The sequence below is a fragment of the Dermacentor silvarum genome, chromosome 5 (genome assembly GCF_013339745.2).
Source record: "Dermacentor silvarum isolate Dsil-2018 chromosome 5, BIME_Dsil_1.4, whole genome shotgun sequence".
NCBI lineage: Eukaryota > Metazoa > Arthropoda > Arachnida > Ixodida > Ixodidae > Dermacentor > Dermacentor silvarum.
The window spans coordinates 121,854,032-121,865,978 of record NC_051158.1 but is presented as its reverse complement, the minus strand read 5'-3'; positions in this window follow the sequence as shown (position 1 = coordinate 121,865,978).

Sequence of the window (11,947 nt, the reverse complement as noted above, 5' to 3'; positions counted from 1 at the left end):
TGCCAAAACCAGTTCTGATTATTAGGCACGACTCCACTGATGTCACTTGCACTATGTGCAGTTTTATCGCAACTAGCCACCAGACGCCCTGCTGGACTCATGGTTCATGCAAGCAGACAGGACTTCCCAATTAGCGTTTCAAAAATCTGACTATGAATGATGGATGGCACATCTGCAAGGGCTTGCTTATCAGGCAAAAGATTATTTTCATTGTCAGTTAAAAGAGCACGAGCTCTCAAATTTATAAGTACATTGTTGCTATGTCATTCAAAGCATGCGTCAAAGCTGATAAAGGTGCTATTTGGTATTTATATTCCTTATAAGCCTACATTCATGGCAAAAATGGTATAGCATCAGGTTGCTTCGCTGTGAGAATTACATTTGAGACTATTGTATTCTGAAAATTTTATGAAGCCACAGCTTCTACTGAATGAGGCAGATGACCATGACAGGCCAAGTCACGAGGACGTAGGGAAAGGAAGCTCTGCTTTAATTAGTTTCTAATACTACTACTAATAAAAAGCAAGTGTATGAATGAGGCATAAGATATAATTTTTGATAGGCGCATCAGTCGCTTAGTATCTCGGCCAAGCTTTACAGACCAGACATCTATAAATCCTGAACTTCATGTACAATTTATTTATTATCACTGAAAATAATGTATGACAAAAATTTGTCTCAATGCTAGAAGTTGGTCAAAGTGGTAAGCAATATGTCCAGGATGAGATATTGTTTATCTAGAGAAATCACCTCTGGTATTGCTCAAGGCAAAAATGTTGAATATGCAAAATCACAGCAGTATATATGCATGATTCACCTGATAGCAGGAACCCTAGATAGGTCATTTGATGAAGTTAAGTGGCCAAGACCTTTATCTGTCCACTATCTCCACAATAGTACGGTGCCAAAGTTAGATGCTGTGAGCCGGTACTTCCTTTTTTGCACCAAGTCAAGCTTTTCCGCTGCCTTCGGGAGTTCCTCTCCAACAACTGTGCTTGAACAGATGTGAGCACAATTTCCTTCAAAAAAATTTTTCATACAACTTGTTACACGTGGTGCAAGATAGCTTTCAGACTAACGTTGATTGGCTTCAGCAAGCAGGATATCCAGGCTCTGTTATTGTATCTATTGCAGGTTCTTTACTGCAAACCATCAAGAGATGCGGGCGCAGCAAAGAGCCGTGTTGATGTGATAACAGGGGAAGTAGAACGAGTGCTGTAATACCATACTTTCATTACATCTCCCATTGTGTAAAAAAGATGCGAGGTCATGTCGGGGTGAAAGTAGTTCTTCCGGCACCCCACAAGCTGTGCAAGGTATGAGGGCCCAGCTATGTGCAAAGAACCGCTGGAACCAGGACATGGATTGCACAGAGAAAGATGTGCACGCGATTCCGCTTACATGCGGAAAGATGTTTGCAATGCCAGCATAATGGTTGCCAGCGAATGTCCAGTAAGTGCACGGTTGTCGCCAGGCATAAAAATCAGACATGTGAGATCGTGGAGGTGGCATGGCATGGCAAGAACTTTATTTTGGTCCAGAGAAACTAGGGCCCGAGGGCAAAATCCCCCAGGCTAAGTCGGTGGCTCCGCCCACGTAGGCACCGGTAGGCCAAAGGCTTTCCCGATGTCGTGAGCTCTCCGGACGGCCAGGAGTTGATCTTGGAGGACTTCGCTGGATATGCGTCGACTCCAGTCCTCCTCACTGTTGAGGTCCGAAGCCCTTTGGTTGGGGCACAGCCAGAACATATGATGAAATAGACACGGGGTGTGTCCACAACTTTTACATTCCGCGGGAAACTCCTGGTCAATTTTGTTAAGCACAAAAGGTGTAGGATAAGATTTAGTTTGAAGCATTCTTAATGTGACTGCCTGAGCTCTGTTCAGCTTCTGATGGGGGGGGGGGGAGGAAAAAACCTCCTGCCGTCCCTATAGTGTGAGGTGATTTTGTGAAAAGTGCTAAGTGGGTCGTTGTAGGAGCCACAGTCATCCTGGAGCAGTTCCCTATCTGATGCGTGGCATGTGAGATCTCGCACAGCAGAGTGAGCTTGCTCGTTAGCATTGCAGCCATTGGGGCTGACCGAGTGGCCCTGATGAGCCGGAAACCAGACTAAGTGTGAGCTATCCGGTTGCTGGTAATTATGAGTATTAATACTGTGTATACGTAACTTTTGTGCTTCCATTGAGATGAAGCCGGCGGAGTAGTTTCCTAATAGCTGTACGGGAATCGGAGAATATCGTGGAGCTTCTCCTCATTGTAATTGCAAGTGCTATGCTTGCTTCTTCGGCGGCATGAATTGAGCTCGTTCTTAGTGACGCCGCGCTTATTAATTTACCATTCTCATCGACCACGGCAATAGCGTATCGGTTGCCCGATCCATAACTAGTTGCATCGACAAAAAGAGCTGAGCTTTGTTCTTGGTGCAATTTACCCAGAATGCATTTGGCCCTGGCGTCCTTCTGCCCTTGTGGACAGGATGAATATTTCTAGATATGGGGTCGACAAGTAATTGTGTCTCCACCTCCTTGGGTAGTTTGAATTTAGAGACGTCTCCTCCTCGAGGCAGAATTCTGACTTCATCTAGAATTTTGCGCCCTGACTTAGTGTTGGATAGTTTTGCAATTTGTGACATCGAATGCGCCTCAATGAGCTCATCTATAGTGTTGTGAAGTCCTAACTTGTTGAGGAGTTCGGTACTCGTTTCGTGCGGGAGCCCCAGAGCCGTTTTCAGTCCGGAGCGTACAAGTGCGTTCAGCTTAGCCTTCTCGCCTTTCCCCCAGTTCAGGTATGATGCAATGTACGTGACATGACTTATGAAGAATGCCTGATATGCTCTGATGAGATTGTCCTCCTTGAGATCTGCATTTCGATTTGAGACCCTGCCCAGGAGCCTTAAAGTACTGTTGGCCTGCCCTGTGAGACGGTTTAGAGCCGTAGCATTACAGCTCCTTGCGTCAATGAGAAGTCCCAGAATTTTAATTGTGTCTACTCTTGGTATGACCCGTCCTGTGTTATCTGTGATTTTAATTGGCAGAGTTTCTAAAGGGGCAAGGTTCCTAACACCCTGTCTCCCCTGTCTAAAGAGCAGCAGCTCAGATTTACTAGGTCCTGAGTCCGGTGCCCTTAAGGAAGGATTCTGTGGTGTCTACGGCTGCCTGTAGTGTCTGCTCTAGTGCAGCGAGTGACCCCCTGGGGACCCACACTGTGATATCGTCCGCGTATATGACGTGCCCCAAGCTCGGGATTTTGGCCAATTCCTCCGAGAGCCTGTGCATGGCAATGTTAAAGAGGAGTGGGGACAATACCGAACCTTGTGGTGTGCCGCTGTTGCCTAAATTGTATGGACCGCCTGTGACTGTCCCAAGGTTGACTTGAGCTGTCCAATTAGCTGGAAAGGACCTCACATAATTGTAAAAATTGCTTCCCAGGTTCAAGGTTGAGATTTCATGCAGGATGTGTTTATGCGCCACCGTATCAAATGTTTTGATAAGATCCATACCCAGGAGGTCCTTTACGTCCCTGATATGGTCGTCAATAATGGCACGTTTGATCATGAGCATGGCGTCCTGTGAGGATAATGCCTTCCGAAAACCTATCAGATTGTCCCTGAAAAGCTCCTGCTTTTCTATGTGTTCTACCATCCAGTTATGAATAGCATGTTCGGCTACCTTGCCAATACATGAAGTAAGTGATATGGGCCTCAGGTTCTCCTTTGTTAGTGGTTTGCCAGGTTTTGGTATAAACGTCACCGTGGCCTCCTTCCATGCCGGTGGGACCGTGCCGGATCTCTAGTGACTGTTAATTTTGACCGTGATTATGTCTATGGCATCATCGTCAAGCTTTCGCAAAAGCTTATTTGTGATGCCATCCGGACCCGGGACAGATCTGCCATTTAAATTAAAGAGTACGTCCCTTATCTCAGCTGCAGTGAACTCACTGTATAAGTCCAGTTGCGATATTCCGGAGTAAGGTGCGCTTATTTCTTCTTCGTTCTCAAATTCATTTTTAAGTGGCAGGTACATGTGTGCGAGGTCGTTTGCGACCTCTCTTGCTGTCCGCCCTATAGTTACCTGCTTATTGACGAGTCTGTTTACGGCGAGGTTTGTAGTACCTCTGGAGAGCTTGTCATTAAGGAGGCTCTTCAATAGATTCCATTTGCCTCCTCAGCGCAATCTGCCGTCTCTTTCCGAACAAGATTCGTCCCATTGTTGACGTGAGAGCTGAGATGCGTAGGTTTCAATATCACGATTGACTTGGGCGATCTTGGCTCTAAGTCTTCTATTAAGTCTGTGATTCTTCCATCTGATTAGAAGGGAATTCTTTGCCTCCAGCATATGAGCTTGCGTGGAGTCCATTTTCGGGACTTAGATTTCTGTTGAGACTGCTTTAGTAGCTTTTTAACCGTTACCTTTAGTTGATCTAAAAGCTCTTCATAAGATTCGCCATCTATACTGGTTTCCTTACGCAACTTATGAAAGAGATCCCAGCCCACGTACTCATATTTCCTTAGTGGTAGCGGTTGCGTCTGTGAGATGACCCCAATTATATAATGATCACTTCCTAAATTCTCCTGCAGATTGTCCCACCATCCTTCAATTCCCCGAAGGAATGTTAGATCCGGGGTTGTATCTCTGGTAGTGGAGGTACCAGTTCTCGTGGGGAAGTTAGCATCTATAATAAGAGCACATTTTAACTCACTGGCCGATGTTGCTAAATTAGTGCCCTTGACGCTCTCATGACCATAGCCCCATTCTTTGTTGGGAGCGTTGAAGTCCCCAGCCACTACGAGTGGGGCTGTATCAGCCTTATTGGAAATGCTACCAAGAGGGTCTTAAGATCCCTTTTCCTATCTGCCGGAGAGCCATAAACGTTAGCTATAAACACGTTCGCTGCTTTTTTGTTCTTCAGGATGAGTTCAATCATCTGTGCTTCTAGACCAACCTTGTGAGTTTCATAGGAAGTACCCTTTCTAACCAAAGTCGCTATTCTCCGCCACCCTGGAATGATCAAGGTTTCGGAGTTGTAACCCGGTAGAGAGATATCCTCCTTACCTAGTGTTTCTTGTAAGAGAATAACGTGCGGCTTAACTTTGGCCGATCTAATGAGCTGCTGCAGGGGAGCCTTGCGTCTTCGGAAACTCGCAGAACTCCACTGCCAGATTTTAATGTTATTGCTGTCGTTTGTAGCCATTATGATACCATTGCTTCACTACCCGAACCCTTAGAGTGCGCGCTCGGGCTACCGTGGACTGGCGATGCAGCCGCTGGGTTTGCCTTTGCCTTAACTTTGGGCCTTTCTAGTTGACCCACTCTAGCATCTAGATTAGTAATTAGCTCCATGATTTTCGCCAGAGTCCTGTCTATTGTTGCTAACCTTGCGGCTATTCTGACTTTTTTGGGTTTGGGGGGTGCCTCACCCTCTTCCATCTCCTCTGCCTCAGTGGTTTCTAAATCTTCCTCCTCCGTTTCGCTAATGGGGATGAGGGTGGGGGCTTTACGTTTGGGTTTGCCGGCCAAGGGTTTTGGAGCCGTCGTCTCCATCTGGCTACGGGGTGTTTCGGACCCTTCTTTAAAGGATTTGAAAGCTTCCCTGAGCTCAGACAGTTCTTGCCTCTATTTACTATTTTCGGATGCTAATGCCAATATTTGTGGATTTGACTCACGTTCCGGCTGTGCCCTACCGTTAGTACTTCTACACCTTGTCCTTGTCGGTTGTCCTGGTTTCCCAGGGCCTCCATGCTTGACTCGGTCGGCCCAGGTTGCTGTTGGGGTTGACTGTGAACGGGACCTCGATCTTGTCTCAGGCCCTCGTGGTTGCGATTCGACACCAGAAGATTCTCCAGACCTGGGTTGTCCTCTGGATCGAAAATGCCCCCTGGAGCGGGAGCGCCCTCGTGAGCTGAAGCGCCCTCTCGTGCGAGAGCGCAAGTTGGCGCCATTTTCTTGCATCACCCCTTTGCGCTGGGAATCGCCGCTGTCGTCAATGTCGTCTGCCACCTGTGTATAGCGCTCTTGCTGTCGTTGACGCCTTCGACGCATTCGTCTCACGATATAAGGCATCTGGAACCTTTGACTGCACTGTCGGTCCCCAGTTGGGTGTGTGCCACTGCAAATGGCACACTTGGGATCACATTGATGATCTTCAGGTGGGGAAGTTATTTCACAACCCCTACATTTTCTAACACTTTCCGGATTGGGACACACGTCAGATCTATGTCCGATGTCACCACAGCCGTAGCACACATCTGTCGTCGGTAGAGATTGCAGGGCATGAGTACATTACCACAAATAACGTGGTTTCGCAATCTTTGTCCCTCAAAAAGTACCACCACCGTTGTAGTTTGCTTGATCCGACGTACGTCGACGAGTTCCCGATTTCGATGATTGCCGAAAAGGATTTTCGGTTCTGCGTCGCTAATGTCCAGGTCGATACCGCGAACAACACGCTTGCATGTATCTTCTCATGCTGCGGTGTAGGCCACCACTTCAAAGGGTCCATCCTTCGTATGGATCTTGCGTACCTTGGCGTAAGCTCTTGCATTTTCTTCCCGCGGAGTCGACACCACCAAAATGTTTTGACAGCCGTTCGGACAGTACGTGTCCTCCACCGTGTCTTCCGGTGCTAAGGCTGCCGCCATGGCCAGCGCTCTGGGGAGATGTACCATGCTGAACGTTTTAACGTCGAGGCCACCGCATGGGCGGATCTTGATGTGATCCCTCGGTAGCATCGGGATCCTAGAGGCGGTAGCGACGAGCTTAAGCACGTTCTACGAGGTGGCCGCGCGGCGACTACCTTTGCCGCCATAGTTGGTATCCTTAATAGCCACGGATTTTCCGCCAGGGGCTAATGCACGTCTCCTTCGGCGAGTGATGGCTGACGCCCATCCGATATCTTCTTCCGAGGTGATATCCATGCCTTCAACAGCTAAGCTGGAGGCCATGCCTTCAACAGCTAAGCTGGAGGCCATGCCTACACTCCGTCGTGCGCGTGAGGCCAAGGCCTACAGCGCGAGTTAGGGGCTAGCAGCTTTTCTACGTGGCACGCAGAAAAAAGTTTCCAAAGAGACGAAAAATGGACCCACCGGCAAAAAATGGGCATCCACGTAATCCTTGCGATAAGATTCGTCGATCGACACCAAGTTCTCAGGGTTGGCACAAAAATTTCGGCACAAAAACCATGGAGGTGGATAAAAACCATCATGGAGGTGGCTAAAATTAATCTCCTTGGTGGTAACAGTGTCAGTGTGGCCTTGTCGGGGCTATCACAGAAACAGCTTGTTTTTCATACTGAGGCCGCGTCATGCACAGTTAGGCTATACGTGCGTGTGATATTAATTTGCTCTTTATATTTTCTTTGTTCTTTCTATCATGCGTCTGATTTATGCTTTTTATTTATTCCACACGTATATTTCAAGATGTTACCTTTCTTTTCTTTCAAACTACTTCACATATAACTATGTATAAAACAAGTCTACGTTTCCCCATTAAATTAAGTTGGAAGCTTGCACTTGTGCAACTCCAAGTTCTCGTTTTTTAAGTCGTCTGTAAATCACCTTGTATCAAGCACTTTGTGCAATTTACTGGATGAGGTTAGTGCGGGTACATAGGGAAAATTACACAAGACAAAAAGGAAATGCGAACGAAATTGGATGTCGCGTATACGTAACGTTGTCTGTTCTATGTGTATTGAAGCACTATTGTTACAACTCATATAGAGTTCTGAGACGTTAAAATTTAAGCACTTTAAGGTGATAAACATATACTATCTATCCTGACGGCAAGATAGAGACATACGCAAAGGTTGGTCATTCAAGTACAGAAATTAGACTGAAGTCTATACATTCACTTGTTTGTGTCAGAGAGGTAGCTGCACAAACGTTTAGCAAGTGTTCTCCAAACACAGTGTGCTGACAACGCTTTAGACCTTCGGCAGACGAGTGCTTTTACAGTAAGGTCGCTCATAATCACACGTGGTTCATTATTACCCATAAAGATAAGGAAATCAATGTACCTTCAAGATGCGCTGTTCATTTTCGTCGATGTCACCTCGGATAGCCCACGGTATGCTGTCAGTGAATAGTACCATCTCTTCAGGCAGACGCGGGGGCACACATAAGTTAAAGCCTCTTTCCAGTGTCTTGCACAGAAGAACTCTAAATCCATGCGGAGCAAGAGGATGGTAGTATGCAAGTGGTGACCCATGAAAAACTGTCCGACACTTAGCAATGCACATTGGTGCACGGTCTGCAGTATATAGCACTGCTACCAATGCACTGTCCGCTCCAACCTTAGCCAAGCCACGTGCAAAAAGCAGGGCATCACTTCTCTTCTCGTCTGCACTGCGCTGTTTGAGTTTTTCGATGTATAATCGACATGGCAAGGGCATGTCTCGGCTACCCTCATCTACTGTTCTCCAGTCCACACATTGGAGGCTGTTTGCTTTCACAGGTTGTGTGCGAGGCCGTCTCCAAACTTGCGGCAAATCTGCACACGACAAGTGGTCTGCAACTTCCTCGAAGCTCTTTTCTTGCAGCAAAAAAAATTACTTGCAGGACAGCCTGTAAGTGGCTGCAGGCTTTTCTTCCTGCTGGACATTCAGAGTGGCAGCCAAGAACTCTACCATCTCTACTCATTGTGACGTCAACAAGATATGGCGCCTGGGTTTTCTTCTGGCTCCGGAAGCATGTCGCCCGTATGAAAAACATGGACTGCCGTCATAAGCAATCAAAGCGATAAGGCAGGCTGGTTGGTTACTGGTGCTTGCTTTCTTGGCTGTTGTGCAAACTCAACACACACACATACACTGCATGAGCACTAGGTCCATCCAGTCCAGTGCTTGTCCGGTCTACTTGTTTTCTGCGTGTGTGTGTATTAAGTTCGCAATGCAACCATTCACGAAACCTCCAGGTCATAGGCACTTTAGTATGATGCATTCATGGAACACCTTAAACAATGTTGTGCTAGCTCTGGAATATATTAGGCAATACATTTCTCTTTGCTTCATTTTTATCGATGTATTACATGGAGATTGCCTTCAGACTAAATTGTCCAATAATCATTTTCTATGGCTTTATTTCTGGCTAAACTCTGTAAGGAGCTAGCACAGTGCTACAGTACAAGGGTGAACACGCTACGAGTTTCCTTTTATGCTCGCATGGTGAGATATTCAGCTCCGTCTTTATCGCGTCACCAGCAATTTTCGTTTGCCTTTTCAAATTTCCGGACTTGAAACTCTGGTTCACGGCGTCTCTGCTTGTAGCGGTTGCGCCTGTATGTTTAAGCACTCTCAAGAGCCTTTAAAGCTGACTGAGTGTATCGTCGCCACTCGCATTTCTTGGCATGTGTTGTGAAAACTGTAGCCGAGATCTGCGACATCGAGGCTATAGAGATAGAAGGCGAAGAAGACGAAGGGCGCGCGAGCAGTGGCACGGCCGGACTAGACTGGGCCGGGACACGCGCGACTCTTTAATGCCCATATGGGACGCGCGCCGCGTCTCCCCTGCAATCTGGTCTTGCCTGGGCGTTGCCGGGTGCGGCTGGGCGGGACTGAGGCCTGCGGGTACCTGTCGTCTCCCGCATTGTCTGTTGAATGCTTAGCGTGTCAAAAAGCACAGCCTTCTTTCTAGGCCATCTCGCACAGAAAATTTGTATGCGGTGAACGTAGAGTAAACTGACCTTACCACAAACAAACACTCCGTGCGAGCTGGACTTAAACTTTAGCGATTAGGCCGTGAAGATTGATCCATCTATTGGGATTTACAGTCTCATATTTACAGAAGTGTTGTTTGTAGGAGCTACGTCTACGCAGGCAATTAAGCGCACAGAAAAGTGTAAGGTTGCCACCTCTTCGTGAGCGCTTGCATAATGCAAAGCATCTACAACGACGGCAAGCTTCACGCCCATATTAGAAAACGGACACAACTGATCGTAGCTACTCACATTTCTTGGTCGTAACAGGCACTTATAGTGGACGCTACGACGTAACTTTCCGTCAGCAGCTTGTAGCTCCGACGAGCTTTATTCTTCGACCCCGAGGACGACGCAACTCGGAGTTCAATAGCCGCGGCAGCCGCGCGAAATCGTTCGTCCATCCCGTCGAAGGCTAATTGACGCCGCTCATTACGGTGCCGAAATCAGTTGCGCTGTCTTCGCAAAGCAAGACACGTTGGCATACATTCGCAGAAATTCTCGAGACAGCGATATTGCAGGCCACTGGCACCACGCACGGATACACTACACGGACACACGCACGGACTCACAACCGCATGGCCTAATCATGGCGGCTTCTATCCCAGAATTCTTTGCGAATCGAAACTGACGAAAAGCCCACCGCCAGGTGGCGTATTTATGAAAGGGGTCTATTACGATGGATTGAGGTTGGTACAAATTAGGACGAAGTGGATGAAGGTAGAGCTTTAAGTTAAGGTGATTACTTAGAGAAGTAATTATGCTTTCCCATACAAATCACGTAAGGGTGCTTCAGGGACTGTTAATTTTTCTATAATTGCCAGAGGGACGAAAACGTTGATGGCTTCACTGAACTATGCAGATTAAAAAGCACGACCTATTGTAAATATTCAGAAAAAAAAGAAATGTCTCACCCGAAGCATCAATTTCGATAGCATTTTAGTAGAGAGCTATTCGGAGTAGAGATAGTAGTTTTATCGGCTGCATAAACTTGGACACATTCGCTTATTAACTGAAATAACAAGCGTGGTGTCAGCGCTCACAAGCAAACATGAATATATCACACTCAATGACCGCAGACAGCCACTGTCAAAACGCTGGCAGCTAGCGCAGCCGCTGTAGCGAGCGAAGGTTCGTGCGGTCTATCGCTTCAACCGAAACTGAGCGGCGAATGCACAGTGCATACCAAGGTCAGAGCCGTGTGCAGATCGCTTTTAAGTGACGGTGCGGGCGACCGCTGCAGCCGGGCAAAGTACAAGCGCAGTTGTTGGCAGTGTAGAAGCTGCCACCCCTACCTCCCGCGCTGCCTTCCCGCTTTCCTCCTTTCGCGTTGGAGATAGAGTGGCCAGTTCCCCTTGCGCCCGGTTGCAAGATACGCATTTAGTGCCGCAGCATAGGCGTCGCCTCTCCTGCCTCCCTCGCATACCCCAACGGCCTTTCCCGCGAGGGAAGTCGCGTTTGCTTTCCGCCGTGCGTTCGCTCGCCGTGATAGAGCGCGTCCCCCGCGCGCTTTCACTCGCGCATACGGCTCGCGGCGACGATTTTATCGCCCTTGGACTTTATACGGAAATTCACGGCGACGCCGACGGCAGAAATCTGTTTAAAGTATCCATATAATTGCTATCGCAATAAAAAACGAAAGCCTAGTTGTTAACTGTTCTTTTCAATTATTAGGATAAAAACGCATGCCAGCGTACATTTCACTGCGACTTTTGAGTAATGGTACAGCTTTCATACTAACACAGAAGTGTGGCATTGAAACATAGAAGCTTGTGTTAATACATTTTCTTGTATGACAGAGTTAGCCCGTTTAAGGAAATATTCCAGCGAATTTAAACCAATGACGACCATGGCTAACCAAATCGCGTAGCCGGTGCGGATGAGATCAGAGGAAAAGTAGCAAGATGATGACTGATAACCGAGGGAAAATTTTCGCATGTGCGTTAGCGCCGGCTTTATGAGTCTATTGATGTTCTTGAGAATTCGTCTACTTATGACCCATAAGATCAGCCCTATTTCCTTAGAATGGAAGCTTCATGGCTCGTAGAAATGTTCCAGGATACTGAGAAATCTTTTTACGCTGTTCGTACAACAGGCTTGTAAAGCTTTAAAGCACTTATATAATTACACGGCCGGAAAGGCGTAAAATACCCTGCACATTAACCTGCCCCACAAACCATGGTGCATATTCTCTCCAAATAGAGAATTTTTCTTCTCCCAGAAAGAAGGTAAGCCATTATATATAGTATATATACCCGTTT